Consider the following 26717-nt stretch of genomic DNA (forward strand, 5'->3'; position numbering starts at 1 on the left):
GGTTTTTTTGTTTGTTTGTTTGTTTTTTTTTTTTTTAGTTTATAGCAAGTAGCTAATTCCTGTCATCAAACGCAGTGCATTTTAATTCCTACCAGGAGTCAAAAGCATACTGAGTGTAAGACATCTTTGCTATTCTCAAAAAATGCACAAGCGAAAAGATTTTCCTCCATACACCGCTCCTAAAAAGCAATATTCCAAGGCCTCTGTGGTCATTTGATATCTGCCCAAGACTCTTTATGAAGACTCTATGTCTTGGCCCATCTTGAAATAAGTTTAGGTGGCTGCCCACAGAGACTTAATGACAGAAAAGCAAATACAGGAGAAAGTTCTCAAACTCTTAACAGTCCAGAAAAGTCCCCATCCCTTCCTCTGCCCTGTGGGAGCTGTGGTAGAAGTGTTTCACTGGAATATTAACAAAGCTGGGCACTGACAGCCTGGCCTCTGTTCTCCTGCTTTAAAGTGTATATTCAGGCTGGTTTCTGGACATTTTGTGGGAGGGAAAGCTGCTATATGACAGACATATGTGGCCTTTTCAGTACTAGAGAAGATAAGGGGAGTCAGAAAAATCTGACACAATTTGTGCTGTTGTAAATCATGAAGCAGAAAGAAAAAAGTTGACAGCTCTATGAGAGATTGCATACACTTGGTCTGGCCTTCGTTTTATTCTTTGAGATGATTCTCTGCCACATTCTGGTTGCTCCTGTTAAAGATAATTTTTTAATTTTTTTTTTTTTTTTTGGCAGTGTCAGCACTGTCAGTTCAAAAACTAATCTGCCGGTAAATCAAGATGCTCTATATTTGAGTGCTCTGCTGTCTTGAAGAAAGCCAGGAAGACTTATGTCTGCACTTACCTTAATCTTACAAAGGACATCACTGATCTTACTGGAGCGGCTTCAGTAAAAAGGAGTAGCACCATCTTTGTACAGATTGACTTTGGTCAGGACTTCTGCCTGTTCAAAAAATAGAGTTGCTAGCCATGCTGAGCTGTGCTGATTTGCGGGTGATGGGAGAAGGGACATCCCAAGCAGCTGACTAGCATGGCTGGATTTTGTACCTGCTAGAAACAAAATATTGTCAGATAAATGCATGTAAAGCTGGCTCGTACGTCACATGGAGCTGCTTTTTTCGTGTTCTGAGCTCAGGTATAGGTGGTATGCAAGCAGATTTATGTTGTGTGGCAGTACTGGATTCAGTGTTCAGCCAGCAGTTTTGAGGCAAGAAGGCAAAGGTAGGTTTCCCTAAGAAAAAAGAGACTGTGTGTGTGTGTACATGTACACATGAGAGAGAGTGCATGTGCAGTAGCTACATACTTTGATAAGCCCTCTTCTAATGGCAAGAATAAGGCATGCTCTAGTTCCACTTGTCACATTTGCCATATTTCTTTCCCTAGTATTTTATGGGATTTCTCTGTTGTGCATGGTATTTTCCTCTGGTAGTGTAAGTGGTCCAATAAATAAGAGGATTGGATATCTTGCCTGTACGGTGATGTTCTTGAAAAGATGTATAGGTTATGGGTTGCTGAGATGTGGCTTGAAGGACATGATGATATGGGTTGTGTCTGATGAGAACCATAGGAGTGGACATAGGTGACTCCCAGTAAAGCCGTTCCTGGCTTTGAGGTCACCTGAAAGGTCTTGGCAATTAGGCTAATCCTGTAACATCTCCTAAAGCCCTGTCACGAATGAGTGATTTAGATCACTTAAAGAATAATCATTGAAGGTATTAGCAAAAGTGATTTTAATATGCTGTTGTAAAAGTGCGACTTAACAAGGTTCGATGGCAAGGTTCACTCTATTAATTACTGCATGGAAGAAACATACAAAGGAAAATTGAGTTCACACAGAGACTGGAGACGCAAAAGGGTAAGGGAGACCCTCCCGTTGAGTCACCAGGTTCAGAGTGGACCCCCTTGCTTTCTAAACTCCTCAGAGAGGGGTCTAGGTGTGGCTGTATCCAGACTTAGTCCCAGACTTGGTCAATGGTTTATGTCTAATGGAATTAATATAAAGGGTAAGGAAAACCTCCCGTTGAGTTACTACGCCAATTTGTCAGGGAATGAGTGATTATGGATCCTACACAACTTTGAGGTAGCAGCAATTCAAGATTTATTAGTACTATTATGGTAAATAACAAGATTAGGTCATATGATTTTTGACAGTACTTAATCATTAGCCAATTATCAGAGTGATTTAATAAAATTTGCTATAATCAACACTACAAAGTTTCCTAAATTGAATCGCTTGCACACACACACACACACACAGAGGTTAACCTATAGTCAAGATTTTTCTCTTTGCTGATTGTAGTAAATTATTGGTACCAAATAATCTTTGCAACTTCGTGAAATCTGATTGTAGTGAATTACTCGCTATTCTCCTTCATCAGCATTTGTCAACAGATGATCTTTGACCCCTTCTTCTTTGTCAGCATCTATCAGCAGATGATCTTGGAAATCCTCGCAAAATCTACCCTGAGAGGCATCCCACCTCAGGGAGATACTGGGTCACAGCCTGCTGCGATCCCGGAGAGCTCAAAGGGTCTCACTTAGAATTGCTATTTATAGGATCGTGAGATGATTGACTTTGGTCAGTATATTTCCATTCTGGCCACAATTCTTGTCAGGTAATTCTGGCACCTTCCAAGGTGGGCTGCAATCCAAGCAGCAGGAGTTTCAGATATGGTTCCAGGCAACAGGAGTTTCAGGTATGGTTAGGGAATGCCTAATTGTCACAACTTACTGTGCTGTGACCAGGACAAGAAAGTACCAGATTGTCCCAGCTGATTGCACTTTTAGCCAGAACAAGAACACAATGTTGGCTGGTCCTGACATCACAACGTGGTCCAGGGGGTCTGCACCAGCACAGCCCAGTCCAATCCAAGAATTGGCACTGATGGCACTGCAGGGGGTAGCCGTTAATCTATTTGTAAGGCTGAACTAGGATGTAAGTTGCAGAGGGAAGAGCTGGATAAATTAGGGGCCGTTGGTTCAGTGTCCTCAGGCTGCAGGGCTCGGAGAAAGTAAGGAGACAATGGGTCTTACGGTGAGAAGTAATGAAAATTTCTGCAGGACAACAGTAGCTTTATGTCTTGTCTTAGAGGAGAATCCCTTTTACCAGGGCTTATATACAATAGCCATTAAGCTTAACTTTTGGATAAATCAATAGTTTTGAAAAGCTAAATATCTGCCCTACACATCCATAAGACTTAAATGGTGCAGGAATTAAAAACTAAGTCATAGTACATCTCTACAACATTGTGTTTGCTTATCCAAAGGTGTACATTAAAAATACTATTATAGTATGACAATAGAAACTTGTAGTGGATTTTCTCTATGATGGTATTGTTTTCTTTTTCCTACCCGCATTATTTTAATTGATTAGATTGGGATTGTGAACTTCAAAAGAAGATACCTGCCTTTTTTAAAATGGCTGTTGACCAGCAACTGGTCAATCTAAATTTAAACTAAATTTAAAAATCCTTATTCATTATGAATAGGTATTGCTAAAGACTTAAATTCAGTATTAAGTTCAGTATTAGCTTTTATTTGATACAAAGCCCAGCATTGCATTTTCTTGCGTATTTCAATGACTGATCTATCATTAATGAAATACAGTGTGGTTCTTCATACATACCTCCAGAGATAAGATTTTGAAGTATAGTGGCACCAGCTAGAGGTCTTCTAAACTGTGAGCTTATCTTGCAGAAGAGAAAATGGTGACAGATCTGGCAGGTATGTGGCACCAAGGAGAACTGCAAACTCAAGCCAGTTTATTTCCTGTCATGTCACCTGTTATAGCAGAATTATAGTTAGTTAATATTTTTGTCACATAGAGGCACAATAGTAATTTAGTCCAAGTGATACTAGTTTGGTTACATTGAACAATTAAATTTTATAAAAGCTATGAAGCAAACCAAAGTGGGAAACATTTGCTTTCCATTTTTTTATTTTAGAAGTGACATAAATATAGAACTGGTACAATTTGTGAACTGTGCTATAAAAATAGAAGAATAAATGTCAGCCTTCTAATGTTTCATTTTGATTTGGGAAGTTTGAAATATTAATGTTTCTAAGTTCATTTAAGGTACTTATTTGTGAATTCCTACCCATGTTGCCAACCCCTCCATGCAATATTTGTACTGGCAGCTGTTTGGCAAATGTTTTTAACCCATTTAATGCTAAATAGTACCTGAGTTGTTAACAGAGAATTTCTTAGCTGTATAAACATACTGTTGTGTGCAACCTGATACAGTTAACAATCTTTTTTTTTTTTTTTACTTCAGATAAAGACACAATATACAAAGATTAAATAACTAAGCATTAAAGCTGAGAGTAAAATAAACATAAGAGATTTACTTGTCCTAGAATGGAGCATTATGAACTAGAATTTCAGAATGAAAGGAGAAACTGTAATGTGACAGAAGTAGTATGTAGTTAATACATCTAAGGCCATGCAACTAAACTAACTAAATTAGGGTATTTAATATCCTGTCTTGGCATAATTCCAATGCCTGTTATGTATTTTGGTGCAAATTGTTCATGTATATTCGCTTTAAGTCTATTCCCCACTGTTTTGGAATATTCTCCTTCTCTTCTTCCATTTAACTAAAGTTACATGTAAACACTAAACATGAAACTCAGAAAGACAGCTGTAATGATATTCCTGGTGATTTAATAGACGGCACAGCTATCAAACACTGATGCCCAAGGCTAGAATTTGCAACTAAATCTGCTAATTAGGTTAAGAGCTAAAATACCAGTAGGTGCCTATCTGCATCTTCAGGCACCTAAGTACCTTTAAAATATAGCCCCTTAGTCTCTCTTTCATTTGTAGAATGGCAATTATAATAATTCCTCACTTTGCAATTATACTACGAAGACAAAGATTGCGAGGTGCCTAAATACCACTATAAAAAGGGGCCAGCAAACAAGAGGGTCCTTCCTAAGTCTCAATCTCTTTTATTCTTGGCTAAGCCAGCCTGTCTTGCTGACATTATAGTATTTGTACTAACAACTCCGTTACTGGTAAAGCACCGCTTTATCTTTTTTAAAGCATAATCCATATAGCAAGAAGGAGTGTCAAGATTCAGAGAAGGCTTATGGGAGGAGCACACTGTATTTTGCACTGCATGTTCTTAAATGGTCAATATTTCTTACTGTCTTGTAAGCTGCCATTTTTACATGAGTTCAGGTGGAAGAATTGTGAATCTAATGACTCTTAAACCAGCTGTCGATAGAAGTGGTTTTCTACTGTGCTAGTTGTCTAAGTGTGATTTTGTATGGACATTCATTCGGATTTAATTGTGCTCTTACTAATTCCATCATACCAACTATTGCTAGCATAACTATCTGTCACATTACTTTTTCACTGTCAAGAGATAGAGGTTATGTACATTTAATGACTATTTGAATGGGGGAAGCTGTAAGGAATATCTGCTTTACATTTGACTCTCCTTCTGGAATGGCAGGATATTTTCTACAGCAACTCATGAGCCTGTATGAAAGAAATATGGTTTAAACTAAATGGATAACTTCACATAAGTGCAGTAATAAGCAAAAAATAAGAGTAATCTAAAAAGATGTCCTGAAGGACTTATAGAAGTTTCCCTGTCTGTGGCTCATGTGGGAGGATTGTCTTTATAAAAGAAATACACTTAGACTGCAGATTTTTATAATGACTGTATGAAATTAAGGGCTTATTTTAAGGAGAAATTAAACCAAATTCTTCTTGTTACACTGTTATAGATCTAGAATGATAAATCTAGAATTACTGTTTTGAAGATAGGATTTACCTCAGATTAATTCTAGCATAATTAATCCATATCTGGAAATAGAATATGGACAGTTGTTTTCACTATAGGGAATAATTTTTTTTTCCTCTCTAGTGATGGGGCCTTTTCTCAAAGAAAGAAGTTATTCTGATCATGCTACATTGTTTCCTACATTTAATCAAACCATTTGAAGGTAGCCGTTAGGTCACTGGCCATTTTATAAACAGGAGGAGCCAGTACAGATTCAGATAACTTTTTGGAAGAATTAGTAATTATTTTAATTACAGCAGCTATGTTATAAGTTACAATAAAGAGTTAGTGCACATTCCCTTACAGATTTACATGCCACATCTGCATTTTAGAACATAATTCTGCACATGAATAGTTTAGTTATTAATGGGAATAAAAAGTTATATTCAAGATTTTTAAAAGCTGATTTTAAACTTCAAAGTAGGAGTTAATTTTTTAAAAAGCTTGCCAGCAGCAGCTCTATAGTTGAAAGAAATACAGAGATTTTTAGTTTCGCAAAGTCCAAATGAAACTCTTAAATACAAAAAGAATACTATGTGAAAAAGTCACTAGGATGACTATTGTCTGCTAATATGCCCAGCAAGAAAACTATTTCCCAAAGGTTTGCAGATTTGAAAACTATTTGTGTTTGACATCTTCAGTGTACATGATGAACATGAAAAGTAGGATGGATTCCTGCATGACAGGCTCTGCCTTTGAAATATGAGATGACAAATCATTTCATTAAACCAATTAGTTGGTACAGCCTGGGAAATAAATTAAAAAGTGCATGTAAAAAAAAAAATGCAATCTAGAAGTTATCCAAGTAGGTTCCTAACTGGAGAGCTTTGATAGAGGGGGAGGTAGACTAAGTAGAACTTGGAGGGAAACGATGAGATTATTCCCAAACACTGAAACACAAGGCAGCAATAGAGAGTTGGGGCTGAGGTGGAAAGAAGCAAAGCAACCGTTTTTTTAATAAGGATTTTAAAGAAATATTCTAATGTTGTTCTGTACATCATTTGATTCATCTAATATATGATACTCTGTTACAGTTGTTAGTTTGTCAGAAAAGTTACCTAGAAACAAAAAAGAAATATTCATTTTCCAAACACAAAAATTAATTGGAAGTGCAGAGAAGCTCCTAACTGAAGATATACAAGAATGAAAGAGGTTAGTTATATGAGGGAGGATATAAATAAGGACATACATAATAAGAAATATAGAAATGAATTAGTGGTGTACAGAAAGTGGACTGGGAGGTTTTTTCCCTTGTCTTCAGTATAAGAATTTAGCAACGTTCATAAGACAATCAGGTGTTACAAACAAAATACTGTATTTTTTTCCTTTTAAACATATGTCTTCAGTTTAACTGCAGACTTTTTGAATTCGGGTGTGCAAAGAATATTTCTGAAACATAGAATGAATTTATGAAAATGTTGATGGCTGGTGGTTCACTGGTGTGCAATGCTGTACCTCCATTTTCTTCAGCTGAGGATATGTCTCATAGTGCTTAAACATGTAGTTACTTAAAAAACCAAAGGAGACTCTATGGGATGCACGTAGTATAAAAGCTCCCTACTGCAGGTCTAAATCAGATTTAAAATCTCAAAGAAAAAGTCTGCTAATGGTAGTAGATTGTACCCTGTTTGGACATTGCTTTTTGCTCTAAAACACAGGGTGGCCAGTGTTGGAGATGGCGTTGGAAAAGTAAGGCAGTACTACCCTTACGGGCCACAGCGCTGCAGCCTGTGACAGTGTCCTGCTTAGGACTGTGAAGTGTCAGACTGTGGCCAGGTCAGAGGGGTGATCTGGCTGTGTAACACGCCTGCACCAGCCTGCCGTGCCCGGTGGGATAACGGAGAGCAGTGGCTCACATCTGCTGCTCTGTTTGCAGCCCGTACCTTGCAGAAATAGCAGCTGCAGCTGAACGGAAGCCAGTTCCTACAGGGCAGGGTGAGCCTTTTGAATACGTTTGTCTAATCATGCAGTCCATTTACTCGGGCTGTGAGCTTCTTCCCAGAATTGGATTCTGAGAGAAGTTTTGCCCTTTTGTTTTCACGTTCAGTGTTTCACAGCCAATTCAGCTTTGGCTACTTCAAGGCCTCTAAAAAAATCACTTGAGTCTAACAATGGCCCTGGCAGAAACCTCTCACAGTCCACTTCTTCCCTTCTGCTTCGTGCACTGTGAGGCTGACCTATTACACCCCACCTCTAAGTCTGTAGTTGAGTTGGTTTTTTGTTCTCACTAAACTGAGGGGAACGGGGCTTAAAATAAAAATTTCAAGAAAGATATGGCAGAATCAAGATCAGAGTCAGCCCTCGTGTAAATGACTGCAACTCCATCAATTTCAGTGAGTACGTGCCTCTCCTGGGTTGATCCCCTCTCTTCTTTGCTATGATGTTAGGCATATTTGCTGTAATCTCTCTCTTTCTTTCCAGAGAGGATTTTCCCATACATATACACGTGTGCGTGTACATAAAAAAAAATAAGGATTGATATCTTAAATATCAGGTGACAGTGTATATCCACTCAGTTCAAGATGTAACTACTTACAGCAGTGATTAAAGATAAAGTGTTTATATAGAGAGTATTATCGGACTGTAACAAAATTGTTTTGGGAGATTTACAGGGTGATGTCTGGTGGGTGACAGATCAGTGCAGGGTTGATACACTATTTTGAAATATGTGCTTGTCTCTGTGTGTGTATCCTTAAATAGAATAAAGGAATTCTCTTTGCAGGTAAAAGGAAAAAAAAAAAAAAAAAAAAAATTGTAGCTTCCAGAGAATTCAGAGCAGGAAAAATTTTAAACCTGTCAGCAGTGGTTGTGTTTGGAGATTTAACAAGCAACCAGTGAAATAATGTTCATTGAGCTACAGAACAGCAATATCTGGTAAAGAATGTCCAGCTTGAACCTTTAGAGCTTTCACTGCCCTGCTTTTCTTTTCAAAGCATGCTTCTTAACACTATGAAAAAACTTGAATATTGTTTAAAAAGTATTTTTCCATTCTCCGTTTGCAGAGTATAGCATCATAGAAAGTAGGATTGAAAGAGACCCCCAGATGTTATGTTGGCCACTCCTTTGCCCGGAGAGAGGATAAACTGTACTTACTTAATTCCCAACAGATGTCTGTCTAACCTGTTCGTAAAAACTTCTAATGAGTGAGATCCCACAATCTCCTTGGAAAATCCATGGCAATGCTGCACTCTATTCATCCTTAATTTTTTCTCCCCCCACCCCCGAGTAGCCTAAATCTCCCTACATCATTCATTTTCTGTGATGATCTGGAATGCAGTGCTATTTGCTTTTAGAAAACTGTATGAGCAACTTGGCTGCTAGTTAATTGTTCAGTTACTTTGGCAGTCTCATACTTCAATCCTGCAATGGGAAAGTCTTGCCAGTTCTTTGTGATTTTCATGTCTGTCTCATGATACTTGGTGTTTTTCCTGAAGCTACAGTTACTGAGTCACAGATCTTCACTTTTATTTCAGAAGGAAAAAAAAAAAAATCAAGTTCCCCCCCCCCACGAGGAAAACGCTTGCAAAGGCTTTAAAAAAATAAAAGACAAAGGAATTGGCAGCCAATTTTTTCCAGTTTGCTTTATAAATTTTTAGGCTTTTTTAAGTGCTTAGGCTGCTCATTATTAGAAGTTTTGATCCCACGCTTACGTGAAGATCTGCTAACTTGCCTGGGTTCTGCGCAAGCACAGAAATCAGCCCAGAGAAGTCAATCCTAAACCTTGGTAACTTAAAACTGCAAAAGTATCTTCTTGCTGCTTGCAGAATCAGCATTGAGTTGAATACTACACTGTCCTGTAGAGCCTAAGATTAATGGTTAATAAACTGTATTTTATGAATCCATGGGAAATGGCGTTTGCAATCGTAGCATCATAACAATATCAAATCATGATAAGGAGTGGAGTGTTTACTTTAAAAGAATAGAAGGTTGAATTGGTTCAGAAAGTTCGGTAAACAGGGATCCCTACTCTTACAAAAAGGAAAATACTGAGATAAAGCGTTCAGATGTGGTATGAGTGTTACTTTATTTTCAGACATTTTTCATGTAAATGTGACTTTTTATGACAAATAAAATAACCTCATATACATGTAAGAAATACTAAGTTATAAGGATCTGTGGCTTAAAAGTAATGTTTAGGATTTTATAGATCTGCATTAAAGTGGAGTTGCTTGTTTCAGAAAAGTATTGCAAAGTTCTTCAGAAAATAATATTAAAGAAGGGGTCGAGGGGAGAGAACTGTCCCTCAGTTTGTGTATTATTAACACATACCAGATGTCTCTTTTATAGGATAGATTATGAGTTGTGACCGTATGAATTTTAGTACGAAACGGGAACTTTTCAAGGTAGTGAATTAAATGCTCTATGTATTTTGTCTGTGTATCATTTGTAGATTGTTATGATGCTCAAAACAGGTTTGGGGTTTTTTTCCTCCCCCTGCCCCAAACCAAAATACATCTGGTGTTTGTTGGCTTTCTGCACATGATGGCAGGACTTAGTAGCTTTGACCCTGTTTCATTGTGATTAAGCTTGTTAAGATTTTATGTTTTTAGTGTCTGTTTTACAACATTTTCATTACTGTGTATTTTATTAAGGTTCAAGTGGTTTGTGTTTTTATGGTTGCATCTGGTCTGTATAAACCCTGCTCCAGTTTAAAAAGCTGCTTGTCTCAGTACTGGACATGAGGGAATTTTGCAGTATAGTGGGATGCGTATGTGTCAATCATATGTTCGTACCTAGAAAGCTTTTTCTCCTGGACTGGCTCATAATAATCTTGCTACCTAAAGTATGGAAAAGGGTGTGTGTCCATGTTCACGCCTTTGCGTTTGCTCATGCTTGCATATTATGTGTTTCATATTTCCACATTTAAATATTTTGTAATGTTTGTCTTGAAAACAAGAATAGTTATTCTTGAAAGGTGGTTTGGAATGCCATCAGGGTAAATTATATAATCCAAATATGCTATTGGATTAATATATTTTTCTAGTAAGTGTTCAGGAAGAAATCCTATTTATGTCAAAGTTAAGGATTCTTGAATTTAGTTTCCCATGAAGATGATACAATGTTTTTTTCTCAATAATCATGTAAGTTACTGATTTGCTTTGGTGTTCAACTGGCCGTGTGTTGTATCAGCTTCTCCTGCATATACTGTTTGATTTATGTCTAACAGGAACACCCCCCCCCCCCCAAAAAAAAACCAAAAAAACCCCCAGGATTCTACCTTATTTTAGTCCCACAGGTTATTATATTTCTAAAAAGTAAAATAAGAGAACTACAAATGTAAATTAAAATAATACTGTATTAAATAACTAGTCTATGAGACTGTAAATGAACTGAAAATGTTTCCCAAGTCTTTCTTGTTTTGATTATCATATCCCTTTTCGAGTGTTTGTTCTACAGCCCTGAGAATTTGATGGCAGTCCTTACCTTAACCAAGACCTGACTTTCTTTAGAGGTATCCGCTCTGCAAAGCGTTGGCTGAAGTACTGAAATACTTCTGGTGCACCAGGACAACAGTTTGCAGAAGTGCACAAACATTGAACTAGATGAAACATTCAGCATTCCCTCTTTAAATTTTTTCTCTAAAATCTGCTAACACACCTGAGGATGCAATCAAGACTTCGCTGTGAGTTCTGATGTAGACTCCTCATTAACTACTATATCTGAACTTTGCATCCTTTAGTTGGCTCTACCCTGGTTCCTATGCATCAAAAATAGCCATTCTGCATCAGCTTTTCAAAAAGCAGATTGTTCAAATCTTGTTGCTGTTGAAATACTGAAAATTGTAACTCTTGCTCTTAGCATACCTCACAACTCCACCACAATTTCTTAGTTTATTATTTCATTGTTTTTTGCTTTTGCTCCTCCAGCACTGACTGCCTGTCCATACCATTATTCCTTCTCGCTTTCTCTGACAAGACAAATTTTGTTAATGACTCAAGAGTATTCCAATATGCCCTATGTATGTAAACACATACACATGAACATATATATTTTTGTGCACACAGATGAGCACACAAAGTTTTCACAAACTGTAAGATGGGAGTAAGAGGTATTAATTGATGTTGATAAAGAAGTTGGACTGATAGGGCTCTGGTGGTTTTTCATTTCCACCTTATTTGGTTCTTCAGGTCAGTCAATGCACTCAAGATTTGGAGGTGGTCTGTATCAGCAAAGTCTCTAACAGCCTCACAACTCAAAGAAGGCCCTTTGCCTTCTGAAGGGCCCTTTCTGAAGAGCCTTCTGACTTTTTAGTGGAACAGTGTTTCCAGTGTTGAGGCAGCAGAAACAATTCCATGCAGTCACGCTGCTGTAGTTCAGCATGTGCTAAGGAATGGAAAGAACTGATAGAATGGCTGAATTGGAAGAAGTCACAGAATGTGTGTTTTGTTTTGGATATAGAGCTGTACAGATGCTCTTTTTATGTTAAGATCTACCTGCTTTTGGATCGCTTCAGTTCTTTTGCATGAGATGGTAAAACGTCGGTAACAAAAGCTTTTGTGGATTTTAGCTGGACAAAATTATAGCTTAAATACCTGATGCCTCACTGTGGTTCATGGAGTATGAGAGAACTCAGTTTCTCAAGTGCTTAGCCAAATTAGTGAAACTAAGAAAGGGCTAGTTTGATGCCTTGAAACTGCGAGATTCTTTTCACAGTACAAAGCATGGCAGTTCATTTATGTGCACCTGTAGTTTGAAAAGATCAAGTTTATGTCTGCAAGGTTTACATCTTGTTGCTACAGCACAGACCTGACAATGAAAAAGCAAAATGAAGGCTAAAGAAACACATGCAGGCTCCTTGAAGAACTCTTGTCAGTGTAATCCTTGGGACAGATCTACATATATTGAACTTTAGCTAAGGGTTATTGAAAAGAATGTCTTGCTTCTATAGAAAAATTTAATATGTACATCTGTAGGCAAGGGAACAGAACAAAGGTTGCCCCCATAAAGCTTGAAGATATTTTTTATAATTTGTTTTGTTTTGTGGTTGTCCCTGGAACTTATGGAAAACTAATTGTACCCCTGTCACTAGTGAGCTACATATAACTGTAATCCAGGGGCTAGCCAGCATAACTTTTCAGTTTAAGATCACTTAATTTTTCTTCTTAGAAAGTGCTTCTGTTACTTTTAGAATACAAGTACTATTTCAAAGGGTTTGCATACATAAAACAATAATCCATTTTTTTGCATTGCTTATACCTTACCTATTGTATAAGCATGATATTTTATAATTTAGTAGATTGTAATGAAATACTTTTATTACTTTCTTAAAGTAGAATGTTAATTAAAAACTAGTTAGCATAAAAATATTGCACGTTGCACAATTTACTAAGCTTACTTTTTTTGAAATTATGTTGCATTTTATTTATTATGCTCTTAGGTCATGGGATAACATTTTACTGTTCTTGTGAATTTTATCAGAAAATGCACAAAAAACTCAAGAGAAAGTGGTTGCGTATGAACTTCAAGATACAGTATTGTAGTTTGACAAGAACGAATAAGAGATTCAGAAAGTTTTACTGGTGCTCAGAAATGTTTTTACAGTCTCAGTGATCTGGAAAAAAATGTAATTTTTAAAAAGATGCAAATATTAAATGCTGTATTGTTATGGACAGCATTTTAGAGGCACAATTTTTCCGAGCCAAGAAAAGTCATGTTGATCTCTAAATACAGGCCGTTGATGCTGAAAATTTTTGACTTGGAAGTGTAACAGTACCTGATTAGTTGGCCAAGAAACATGGAAAATAAGGTTCATATTGTAACAGTGGTAAGTAATACAACAGGAGACTATCAAATGTAAAATAAATTTTCTGCCAGCAGATGGCAGCAGAATGGAAAAAAAAAAAAGGCAGATAAATATGAGATAGTGGACAAAAGAACTCAGATTTCTAACAGCTTAGTTTCACTAGCTGATTTTGACTATGCAAGGTAAGTTAAGGTTTAATTGGAAAGGGGAAATGTCCAAGGCGTGCTGACTTTTGATATATAGCCTTGGACTGCAAGGACTTGTATTGTACTTCTGTAAATATTGATTTCTGGTGGAAGTTTTAAGAAGAGATTATATCTGAGTGTATTTACACCAGTGTTTGTCTATGAAACTTCTAACGTTTCACTAGTCATATAATATGAAGAATTATTAATTCTGATGTCCTGTTGAAAAAACGTATTATAGCAGAGTAAAGTGGAGAAGTATTAATTTTAATTGGGGCTGTCAACTTATGTCCAGTTCAGACAAGAAATAAAGCCTTTAAGCTGGTTCTCTCTGCACATATCTTGGTTAACATTTGATCACCCAGTGTGAGAAATTGCAAATAACTTATATTCCGTGAATATGTTTGGTATTTCTTTTTCTTGGGTGATGGGGGGGGGGGTGTGGGGGGTGGTTCCCAGAAGAGGAACAAGGAGGAGTGAATGAGGTTTAATTTTCATCTTTATCTTAAAATCTGCTTTAGTACCATCTGCACTTTAGGGAGAATATGCAGCACTGTCATTGTTCTGCATGCTTTATGGTGTTCTCTACGATGAACTTTTATTCTTATTAAAGGCAACATAGGATTGAAACCATAAGTATGTGCCTTTTCATGGTGTGTGAGTATACAGTTATTTATACTATATTTGTGATTTATAGTGTTGCCAGGCATGCCATTCCGAAGTTACGTTTAAAAAATGGCTTGTAAACAGGATTTGAGGCATACAAAAAATTACCAGTGACCCATCAAAGATGAAGAAGGTAAGGGGGAATGTTATTACTTCTGTTTTCTTTTTTAATTTGTCCTTTTTTGAATTTGATGTGGTGGTTTGTTTTTTTGTTTTTTTTTGTTTTTTTTTTTTTTAGAACAAGATGTGTGCATGTAAATTAGAACTCTGTCAAAGGTAAACTGAAGACTCAGGAATTGTTTTAAACCTCAACGACTGCGTTGTATAGCCTTCTACTAGTTAGCTGGTGACTTTTCTGTATTGCTTTGTGCAAAGAAAACGGAGTAGGAAACTTTTATCTCTCTCTACTAGTATATCTCTCTATATATCTAGATCTCTGCAAGTTGTTTATGGATATCTTGATTAATATGGCACAAGCTTATGCTCTACTGAATTTTTTGCTTACTGAGAGTTCAGTTTTATGAGGTTTCAGAAGCTTAGCATGATGTATTTGTGGGGTAAATAGCTTGAGACAGATACCAAAACCTCTCTGTTTTACTTAACACACACTCATCTTTTGCATGTATTATAATAACACTTGCATTAATTGTGCCACTATTAGTCTAGAGAGTTTAAAGTGCGATATTTTCTTTTTGGCAGGTCAAGTCATCTAGAACATATTTTTTCACAATTTCATTCAGTTCTAAAAGCATGTAATGAAGTTGCTTGACTTTTATTGACCCCAGCGTAACTTTAAACAAATTATCCTGTGCTTCAGACAGATTCTATTGTTTAAAGCACTTTTAAAAGGGAATATAATTTGGTAATTAAAAACATTACTTGCAGTTGGGTGGCTGTCTTATTGATGTGGTGAAACGGTAAGGACCTACCCTTACCATAATACAGTAAGCAAGGCACAGAGAGTATCACGCTGCAGTTCACCAGCCATGGTGTAGATGAGCAGCACAAATCTGTGTTTCTTGCACTTGAATGTTTTTGTAGTGTTAATTTGAAATACCGTCTATTAGTTTTTTATCCATATGGAACTGGCAGTCTTTAAATCTAGAAGCAAAGAAACAAGTAGTGGAAGTTGAGAAATTCCATTGACCCAGTTAAATATAATTACAAGGTTAGAACTGGGGCCAGCATATTTGAGTTCTGCATGTAACGTTTCACTGCTCAGCCCCTTTTGAATGGCATTACCTCATCTTGCATCCATTCAGGAAAAGAGTTGCAAATCCCACAAGAACAGATCTAAGTTATCCAAGGTCATTGTATGAACAGAATGTGGAGAATTCTTCTCACGTTTTCAGTTACAAGGGGATGCTTAAAAATACGTATGATGCAGCATTTTATCTATTAATGTTAGTTTGGTTTGGGCAAAATATATTTGTCAGACTTGATTCTTTTGCATTGTCTTTCCCACGTGTTTCATGTGTCAGGTGCAAGTGAGTCTGATCAGAGTGTTAGGAGGAAGTAAAGTATAAATATGCTAAGGTGCTTTGTAAAATAATGGCTTTATGTAAGCAAATGACATCAATAGGAACAAATTACATACTGCTTCCAATGATGTAATCCAGAAAGTTTGAATTGCTTTTAATGCTTTCAGTCTGAATAAATTCCTTTTCTTTCGAGTTCTTCCCAGTAATCAGCTTTTATATTGCAAGCAGCAGGCTCGATCTCTGTTTATTCCTTAATTTTGAAAATTTTGTGATAGAAAAGGCAGGTAGAAAAAAAAAAAAACCACATTGTATATATAGAATTATTACTAGCTCAGAAATATTTGAAGATTTAGATTTTTTTTAAAACATTGATGAGTGAGCTGGAGCAGTATTCGTTTTTAATGTGCATGTTTTTATAATGCCTGCAAATAGTGACAGAGATAATAGGTGAAGTATACAATTGAAAAATCCAAGCCAGGATTTGTTGGGTTTGTGTGGTGTTTTTTTGTTTTGTTTTTTTTTTTTTTTTAAATCCATGTTCATTTTTCTGTATACAGACAGAAATATCAATGTAATGAGATGAGGCAGTGAAATAACATGTTGTGTAAAAATACAAATGAATGTACAAATACAGATTTTTAGTATAGGTAACAGGTGACCATGTGATTAGAAATACAAAATACGGAATTTTAAAGTCGTTGCTAAAAATTAAATGGAAGCTTTGATCTTTCTTGGGTTTTTTTAGATCTTGAAATAATACTCATTGCCATTAAAAAAATTTCATAGTTGTGAGATCAGTATTTGGAGGAATCTTTGTTTCATTTAAGACTTTTCTGAAAATTATGTTACATTCTGTTGTTTTATTTTACAAGTTTATCCCTGTAAAATGTAACTATAGCCGAGGCATTGTATCAGTTTCTGGCACAACAGCTATGTCTTTTGAACTGCATTTGTCCAGTAAGGGCTTTGAATGTTAAGAGTATTGATTAACATTTGTGATTTCTTGATATACACAATAGAAAAGTATTACTGAATTGCATCCAGTTATTTAGAGTGAAATTAAAAATAAAATTTCCTCTAAAGACTGCTATTAACATTCCAAGGGCTTTTCTCCCATCTCCAGAGAAAATGGATAATTTACATGTACCCATCTTGAGTAGCATCTCACCTGAGAAGGCATGCCGTTGACTCCACTAGAATATTTTGTGAAGATAATACCTGTTACGTATGAGTGAAGGCAGCAGGATACAGCTGACAAAGTATTTACTACTTCAGAGATAGTATGTATTTTAGAGTTTGAAAGGAGCAGCTGTCACAACTCTTGTTATTTAATCTTAATTTGTATGGTTGGTTGGTTTGGTTGTGTGTTTTTTTGTTTTTTTTTTTTTTAAATTGAACCCTGTCACTTTTAAGAGCTTGATCAACTATTTTATTATTGATTATTTTTTGTGTGTGTAATAGTCTCTGATGGCTTTTCCTAAAACTTGCTAATATTTTTACAAGTGTAACTGCTTGCTGAAATATAAAAGGGTTGTGAAAAGTTTTAACTATACTTCTCATATCACATATACATCTGTTGAACATTCTTGCTAGCTTCATCTTTCCTTGAGTGAGCTTAAGTTACATTTGCATTGTTTTTATCAAAATAGAATGAGAAATAAAGTTGCTTATTTCTTTATATTTATCTTCAAGGCAATCAAAAATACATAAGCAATACCAAAAATGCCTATAATTCTGCAGGCATTATGAAGTATATTTCTGAAATTATTCAAGTAGGTAATACTTTTTGGAATACTTTCTATTGGTATGGCTTATGAAGAAATTTATCTCAAACTTTTTTTTTGCAGACTATATAAAAGCCTTCCAGTTTTCATTTTTTTCAATATTTAGACAACTAGACTAATGGAAAAAGACAGGACTGATTGATTAGACATATCATGTAATGTCATTTAGATTTCCAATACAATACATTTTGTGGTACAAGAGATAAAGCAATTTGCTAGAAGGCAAAATACAGGAAAACTGCTACATTCTTATCAGAAAAAAGAGTCTCCCCATATGCTCTAAAGGATTAAGCTGAGATTGAAAAGGGAGAGCATTATCTTTAAAAGAAAATCAGTCTAAGGGATGAATCCTGAAATTGAATCCCTGCTGGCAGGTCATTTTTCCTGAATGGATACTTTTGTAGGACCCTAATTTCTCAGTGTAATCATGGCACTCTGGTGCTTAATCTGTAGATGTCCCAAGGAGGGCAGGCACTGAAAAGGTACTGCTTGATGTGCTGATAGAGCTGAAGTTTTGCAGAGTTGTCTGTCTGCCAGTGAATGCATGCACACATACATATACATAGGTAAAATGAGGCTGATAAGTATTTCATCTTCTCATTTTCTGTCAATTACAATTCAACACCCTAACATTTACTATAAGATTTCAACTTTGTGAGTTTCAAACAGCTGCTACTACAGAAGGGAGTAGGGAGAAAGGGAAAAAACAATACTAAAATGTTTTATCCTCCCTCGGTGGAACATGGAATTTCCTGCATTGTTCTCTGTGTGTCCAGCGTCCGGGATAGGCAAAACTCGCATGTAGTTCACTAACACAATTTGGATAAATATTTGTGTCAGAGTTTTAAAACCTCATTTTTTTTCTCCTATTTCATTGCTAGAAACAAATAGGAGCTTTGTATCACTGAAAAAACATTGCTCAGTTCCCCATGGTTTCAAATCCCACTATATTATATTTTTGAGTTTTTCAGCATAAAACATCACATTTTATGTCTCTTTATAGCTTGTTTTACATATTACTAATTTTAATGTTTCTTCCCTTCTGATCTGTGTTTGATCAAATAAATTGTCCAAATTGCTCTGCTGTTGTCAGCAGAAACATTGGTATCTGGTATAGTACACGTGGCTTGATGGACAAAATGGTAAATTCAAGTGAACTATAGGGCTTGTTGCTTTAAATGTTGTCAGAATGGGCATACTTGAAGAGTGAGTTATGCCATTTTAACTGCTTGTATTTGGCTACTAGGTCTGTAAACCAACCTTTGCCTGATTGGTAACAGAAGGGGGGCGGGGACCAATTTTGTTGTGTCAGTAACATGTTCTTGTTGGTGTGCTGCTCCAGGTGGTAGGTATTATAATTATTGTTTTATCTTCTGCACCAAGTTGAACATGTCTCTCAAATAGAAAGCCCACAAAGGATTGATTGTTTCCATTGTTCTGGTTTTCTGCACCACTTCTGCTTTGTTTTGGCTTTCTCCTTATAGGGAGTTGTAGGGGAAACAGTACATGAATGAAGTTGGTTATAGTTACTTGGTAACTTCTTGCTGCCTAAATCTCAGTGACTTAGGCAATTGCTGATTACTGTTAGCTATTAAAAAAAAAAAAGAGGCTTTTATAACTATACAGGCAAGGCAATTTTGCAGAAAGAAGCTGAGCATCCTTGAATTTAGACAATGTTGCTACTCTGAGCTTTATGTTTTGGAGCAAAACAAGAGCAGATAAAAAAAAATCTGGAAGTTTTTCAGGCTATTTCTGCCCCTTGTTGCTCCCTGAACAGTGTTTTCCTCTTTCCTGAAGTCTCTTCCACCTCTGAAGTAATATCAATATCCTATCTGCCTTTTCTTTTTACTTTGTTTCAGACTGGCTCAGACACTTTGGCAATGTTTTCCAAAGCTAATAGCCAGTTATCATGTGCATGAATTTTCATTCATATATAGTATTTGGGATTTAGTGTTACCTAATCTTGGGTAGGATTCTTCTCTCTTATCAGTCTTCCTAAGAGGTGCTGCAGAAGGATGCCTTATTCCAAAGTAATAGACACACACAAATGCAACTGGCACTTCTATACAACCAAGAAACCCTTACTTCTATGAAGCTACTGTGATGTGTCAAATTAGTTTGTCACACAAAGTGACCGTGTAGCTTTAGAACAGTGAAATCAAGCTTTTTTCATATGTAGGTGGTGGTTTGGTTTTGTATCCCTGCATAAAAAGAATTTTAGGCATAAAAGAATTTTCTTTGACTCTTGCAGGTTTGTGTGCTCTTCCTAAACCTCCAGTTAGCTGTTCTTGTTTGTTACTGTAGTCAGGTTGTCTCTTTATTTCTGATCCTTTTCAATTTCCACATCTGGCAGGCAGTGAGGCCTGGTCAGCAAAGCAGATGACCTGGTTCTGTTCCTGGCATTGCTGCTATCTTCTTGGGGAAACATCAAGTCACTTCTCTCTGCTTCCTTTTCCCCTTCCTTGTAATGGGCATAAATATAATGACTAAGTCTATGCATGAAATAGCTGTATATAAAGATTTCTTTATTGAAGAATTTGTAGTCTTTGAAAACAAAATATTTCAAAACAGGAGAAGTCAAAACATAGAAAAAACATTCTTTGTAAAACCTTGTTTAAGGACATGCATCTGGTCACCTAGCAGCCTGCTTCATTTGCCTACCAAATAAGACTGCCTACCAAATACAGTTTTAGGTGATGGACCCCAGTTTCAGACATAGAAATTTTTTGCCTGGAGCTTTTCAGTCTACAGATGTTTACACCACACTTCTGCCTCAGTGTCTCTAGTCTGGATGTAATCAGTGATCTCATTTGCACTTGAAGTCTCCAGAGAAGGGATAAACTGTACATCATGTCCTCATCCATCTGTGTCCTTAATGATGTAATCAAATTATTGGTTGAGCGCAGTCCAGTTCCACTGGTTGACTCGCATGGCATCAATGTCAGTGCTAAATACACTTCATTGCCACTGCTACATTGGCATACCCCTATGGAAATGTTTTGCAATGTGTTCTGCATTTTGTCAAGGGACCTGTGGATTGCACTTATGTCAGCTGTCAAGCTTATAGATGTGGCCTCTGTGTTTTCCTTTACTTTCTTGAGATTATGGTTCTGTTTCCTGAGCCATCTAATCTCTCTGAATGTTACTGGCAATAGGGGTCTTGACGTGCTGGAGTGTAGCTCTTAGTGGTCAGTGTCTTGAGTAACTAGTAACTTCAATAACTAGTGACTTGAGTAACAAGTAAATGCAAAGTTTCTGAAAGGCAAATCTGTTTCCCAAAGACAGTCTTTTCAGTGGCTGAATAGCCACTATTGATGTCAGTCAATAGACTATACAATTTTTGACACAGAACTCTGCAATATAAACAGTACACCTGCTGCTTCATAGTCTAGAAATATGAAGGTAATTTTTCATAACCATTCACTTTTACCAGGTGGGAGGATTAAATGCCATAGAAAATCTATAACAGTGCAACATAGTACAATGTACTGTTTTTACAGAGTTAAGGAGTAGGAGGTTGTTTGAACAGAGAACTGCTCAGAATGCACCTGTGCGCTCTTTGCACTATTCAGGATTTACCTTGAGATCATAGATATTTCAAGGTAAAGTATCCACTCTTGTTGTGAGACAGCTAATAGACATTAAGGACAAGAGATGGTCTCTAGTCATACTGTCTTCTATTCTCCCCTATTCAGATAATGACTTATGACCTGGAACTTGCTGTTCTAGAAACACTTTTAAACTTCAGAGCAGATGTATTACAGTTACCGCAGACCGCATGGCCAGGAAGGAAAGTATGGAATAAGCACGCTGGCAAGTGTCCCTTTTCTCTTGACTTTTCTTGCTCACCCCCAGAAATTATCATTTCAGTCTGGTGCAAAGCAAATGTGAAATACTGAAACAGTTTGAGTATACTGGAAAATGATGGACTATAGTGATACAGACTATTTGTGAAACACTATCTGTTGAGTATGTATTTCAAAGAAATGTCAGTATAAAAGGACACTGAAAGGAGCATTAAGGGAGGGATCAGCATTTTGTATCTCTTTAGATCTTGGTAGAACTCAAAAAGGTGGACATGGGCTGTGGGCTGTCAAAATTAACAGGCAAAAGCATAAATACTAACTTCATGCTTACATTGCTTAAGTAGCTCATACCTGTGGACATGACTCCTAAACACGAATCAGAAATCTTGCCAAAATTTAGGAGGTCTCTCAATGCAATATTCAGTCAGCCCTTTCATGCTTTAATAGCAACATTGCAAAATCTACTTAGCCTTCTCGTGGATTCATCAAGGTTGCCAAGATCAGCCAGGTGCGCGACACTACAAAATTGTGTTATGTTCTGTACTTTTATAAAGCGGGCACAGTAAAATTCTCAGTTGCGTTAACTGTTTCAAGGTAGTGGTAGTTTGAAGACCTCTATCCTAGTCTCTTGCCATACTGTCAAGACCTTGTTGTAGTCATATACAGGGAGATAATTTTCAATTCACTTGAGCAGTTCATGCTAGCATATAAGATCTATAGCATTCTAATGAAAAAAGAAGTACAAAACCGGCAAGCTATCCTCTCTGGTCAAAAGAAACACGTAATGCAGAGAAAGTTTCCATACAAATAATATAATAAATTACCTACTTTACAGAAGTCTTGAGGACAAGATACTGAGATTGATACCTCTCACCCCCTCTTTAGAGGAATTTTTTTTTTTTAAACACCTACAGAGGAAAATAATTACTTAATTTAAAAGTACCTCTAAAAATATTGAACAGTTGGGTTTTGTGTGTTGGGGGCGGGGAGTGGATTTGGGTTGTTTGGTGGGGGGAAGTTGGTGAAAGTTTGCCTTCAGAGACAAAGGTAATCACTGCCTTCTCCTTATGGAAGAAGAACAGAAATTAGCGTTGTATCAGACATTGAGTGAAAGGACTACCAAGGTCAAGAATAGTAATTTTGAGATAGGTATTTTCCCATGATGGAATGTACCTTCTGTTTTATGGCATAGTCCTTGTGCAGAGAGATGTGATGATACATCAAGATTTTATCAACAGTGGTTTGAAATAACCTGTATGACTACCTATGATTTTATCACTTGTGGGTAATATGGAAAGCCTGTTCTCATGCCAGGAAAACTTGCGTGGCACCACACTATGTCTTTTCTTCCTAATGCCTCATTTCTAGAGAAGTAGTATTTAATGATGTACTGTGACTCAGCTGGATGACTTGAGATGGTGAGTCTCGGATGATAATGCTCTGTTTTCCTCCAAATATGGCAATCTGTGAAAATCTGATTAAGCCAAAAGTTCCTAACATCCCCGGGAAAACAAGAGCTTCCTTAGGAAAGAAAAGATTTGTTAGAGCTTTTTTTTTTTTTTTTTTTTTCTTTCCTTCTTCTTATCCTTACCTTCTGTGTGTAGAGGCACATGAGCACATTAGAAGTGTAGTTGGGGAGAGGACGGATTTGTTCTGTGGAGTATATATCCACATGGACATGCCAGTAGCACATTTGCAAATTCTAGTATAGGTGAGGCATGTTGTCATTTAAATATGTATAGTTAGTGAAGACGAAATTGAATTAGAAGGTTAGGTAGAAGGTAGGATACATTCTACCTAGCTTGAGGCACCTAAGCTAGAACTTGCAATGAAGAGTATTAAGCACTACCAGGAGGTTATTCAGCTATTATAAAAGTATGTCTTTTAACTGTAGGGAATTAGAGGGAACCCACTGGGAAGCATGTTCTTAGTTCAGAGACCTTTTTTAGGTGGGATCATTATGGGGTCTAAGACTTGTTCTCTGCCCATTAACACTTCTTACAAGTGGACTGTTTTGTTCATGCTGGATTCTAATGCACTGGTTAACACATTATTAAAAAGCTTTTTTCTAATATAGATGTCTTATTAAAAATGTACCAGTTTTATTTCTGCAGGCTCTCCCCCTCTCTCATATTAAGATACCAATTGAACACAGAAAAGAAACTAACAGAACTTTGTAATATGTCCTCATGGAAACATGAATTAATTTTTTTTCCTGTTTTAATTTTGTGCTGATCCATAGAGACAGTATATGATAGTTTAACAGACAAAATATCAGCAATTTTAGGACTATGTTTGCTTTTAAATAAAGTGAGTTAATCCAATCCATGTCTGTCTCAGACAGTAAACTACTTTCTGCTCTATTAGTATGGATTAAATACAAACTAATGCCATTAAATTCATTGGAGTGGAGCAGAGAAGAAAAATTAACTGTCATATTCTGTTTTTTTCTCAGTCTTCCTGACTTGCATAAATTTTAGTATCTCCTGAACATCTAAATATGTGATCTACTCTGTACCACAAAATACTGGTGGGATATAATTCAACAGCTATGAGTTTGAAAATTTGTGAAGCAATTTTTGGTTTCGCAAATTTTCCTAGTATCTAGCAGGTTTACAGTATGTTTGAAATACACTGCTTGCTTGTGTGAAGTTACAATCCAGGAAGCAAATCAGTCTTTTCTAACAGGCTTTTATAACTTAGCTCAGCAAAGTTGAGCAGAAGTAGAGTATTTAGTAGAAAAAGTATTGCTTGATTTTCTTCTTTAAATTGTACATTGGCTACAGACCATTGACACTGGGATTCCAGTAGTACAATGTAGGACTATGAGAATGCCTTTGCAAAAATTTTCAAGTGGCTGTGTGACTTTGCACAGTATTCCGTTGCTTATTTCAAACTCGTGGCAAGGATATTTTAAGGATATAGAACATGCAATATTAATAAAGAATTACTTTTACAGTACCTTTTTCTCTTTGCTCAGAAGATTCTTAGAATACTTTAAAAACCTCTTGTCTCTTTTTGGAAAGCTATAGTATATCACTTGTACATACAATTAGATTGAAGTGCACAATTCCTTTCACCTGCCACTGAAATACAATGAATCTACAGTGATGTGCAGCAGCTGTTTAAAATCACACTGCCAATCTGCACAAACTGCACTCTCTGGGACAGAAAGCGAGGAGTGCAATATCCAACTGAAATTGCAGGGGAAGGTTGGGGGATTTTACACTGGTACTTGGCCACCGCACCACAGTGACTCATATACAAACTGGATCAAAGAGGATTGGAGTAGTCTGCATTATCCAGCATATGAGTTTTCTCGATAGAAAAGCTATTGCCTAATACCACCTTTTGGGGCCTCTCCAAGAATGAAAACAGTTGATCCAGTGTTATATCCTTAATAGTCTGTAGCCATGACAGCTGCAGCACCTTGTGATTACCTGAGGCCAAGCACTGCGATTTAAGAAGTAACTTCCCCTGAAGTGATTTGTTTAACAGTTTTCTAATGTGCTGGCATATATTCTTGGCAAAATCTGCATTAAAAGAGAATTAAAGTTGAGAATAGATATCAATGACTCCAGGCCACAAAACATTACAGAGCTATTTTAAGTACCCCAATGAGCAAGATTTACAAAACTGAGGGATTTTTAGAATGGCAATGAAACTCTTAAGAAATCTGAGCAAAACAAAAGATAGATAAAAGTTGGTGAGATAGCCTCCTCTATCTCATATTGTTCTGTACATGTTCTTCTGAACACTGCACACAAGTTTCACGATAGACATACTTCAGAACCTTTATCCTCCCACTTTGCTTGAGAAATATCTCAATGTTCTTTCCTCTGTAGCATGGATTATTGTTCCACCTGTTGGCCATATTCTCTTCTCTTTTATTTTTCAGTACTAGGTGATCATATGTTTGAAGAATTGGTTTTCTCATTAAAGAACTCAGAATCAGACTTATTTTGTTCTGATAATTATCATTTTTCATTATTTTTTTCTCCTAACTGGAATTTTTTCAAGAATCTTTTTGTCTACTGCATTTTCTTCATAGGAAGTGCCTCTTTCAGGAGCTTTTCTCTTGTCCTCCATGGCAACAATGCTGGAGTTTGCCTTTGCTTAGAATGAAATCCTTGAAATAATCAATCCCTGAAATTTTTCATACAAACATTGACTCTAAAACGTTGTCCATGTAGGTTGGCTTGTTGGGAGGTGGAGAGGGACACAGGGAGGGACAAGTGATTGTGCTTGTTTATGGTCAGGTTGCACCCCATTTCTGTTGTGACTAGGGAACTTTGCTTTTTTAGAAAAATAATTTAATTGAAGGTAATGTCTTGATATCCTAGAAGTCCACAGAAGTAACAGCCATTTCAATAGCTGATAGTTTTAAAGGAAAGTCTCTAGGGAAGAACAGTTCAGCTGAATGAGAAAAAAGGCAGTTATTAAAGAATAGTATCAAAACCCACAAAGCCTGCACATACAATTTGAGTAAAGCTTGTATATAAGATTTCAGTGAGTTTTAACTTCACAATAAGTCTAATGAGCCTGCTTTGTTCTGCCAAGGGTCTTAAGAATAAAGGTGTTGGATTTCTTCAAGGACCGATTTTACATTTACTTTAGTTTGTAGACAAATTAATTTACTTCTGAGAAGGAAAAAAATAAATGGCCTGGGGACATGCGTATTACTTTCCTGTTCTAAGAGGGAAATTTAATTTAGCCACAATTGGTATTTGTAAATTCCTGAACTGTAAAAAACCCCAGGTGTACCAAGGAAAGAAAGAAAAAAAACCCAAACCCTTTAGAAGGAAATAAAATACCTAGAAACATTAACAGCCATACCTGATCATCTTGACTCCTCCTGCCTTCTGCTCTGACTGGACATTAAGAACACAACACATATCTTATTCCTGAGAGATGCTTATTTATTCTGTTTTTCAAAAATCCCAGTAATGTGTATTCTACAGCCTTATTAGGTAACCTCTTTTAGTGCATATCTTTCTTTATGCTCAGCAAGCTTTCGTGAGACCTAACCAACCAAATATTCTCTTTCTGTAAATTAATCCCATTAACTCCATGGGCTAGAACCCCACCATATCCTGCCATGTGGACATGGTAAAATTGGAAAACTGCTGTCTTAATACTCATCTTCAAATGTATATGTACTTGTGATAACGTCTCCTCAATCTTTTCTTCTTAGAATAAAGATGCCCAGTTCACTGAACTTCACTTCATAAGTCCTGTTTTGTCAAGCGCTT

At 36.6% G+C, this 26717-nt stretch overlaps 1 long non-coding RNA gene across 2 annotated transcripts; it reads right to left on the reverse strand.

Moving 5' to 3' along the window:
- Nucleotides 1–868: 868 nt before the first annotated feature.
- Nucleotides 869–26402, reverse strand: LOC128143628 (uncharacterized). Of its 2 annotated transcripts, none has more exons than XR_008235827.1 (3): nt 26302–26402; nt 3633–3787; nt 869–1054 (listed from the first exon to the last, which is right to left on the reverse strand). It is a non-coding gene; the product is annotated as an uncharacterized LOC128143628 (long non-coding RNA). The 2 variants fall into 2 exon arrangements; XR_008235828.1 differs by having other exon boundaries at nt 869–1057.
- Between the last annotated feature and the right edge of the window lie 315 nt (nt 26403–26717).

Source organism: Harpia harpyja, chromosome 6, assembly GCF_026419915.1.
Source record: "Harpia harpyja isolate bHarHar1 chromosome 6, bHarHar1 primary haplotype, whole genome shotgun sequence".
NCBI classification, from domain to species: Eukaryota; Metazoa; Chordata; class Aves; order Accipitriformes; family Accipitridae; genus Harpia; species Harpia harpyja.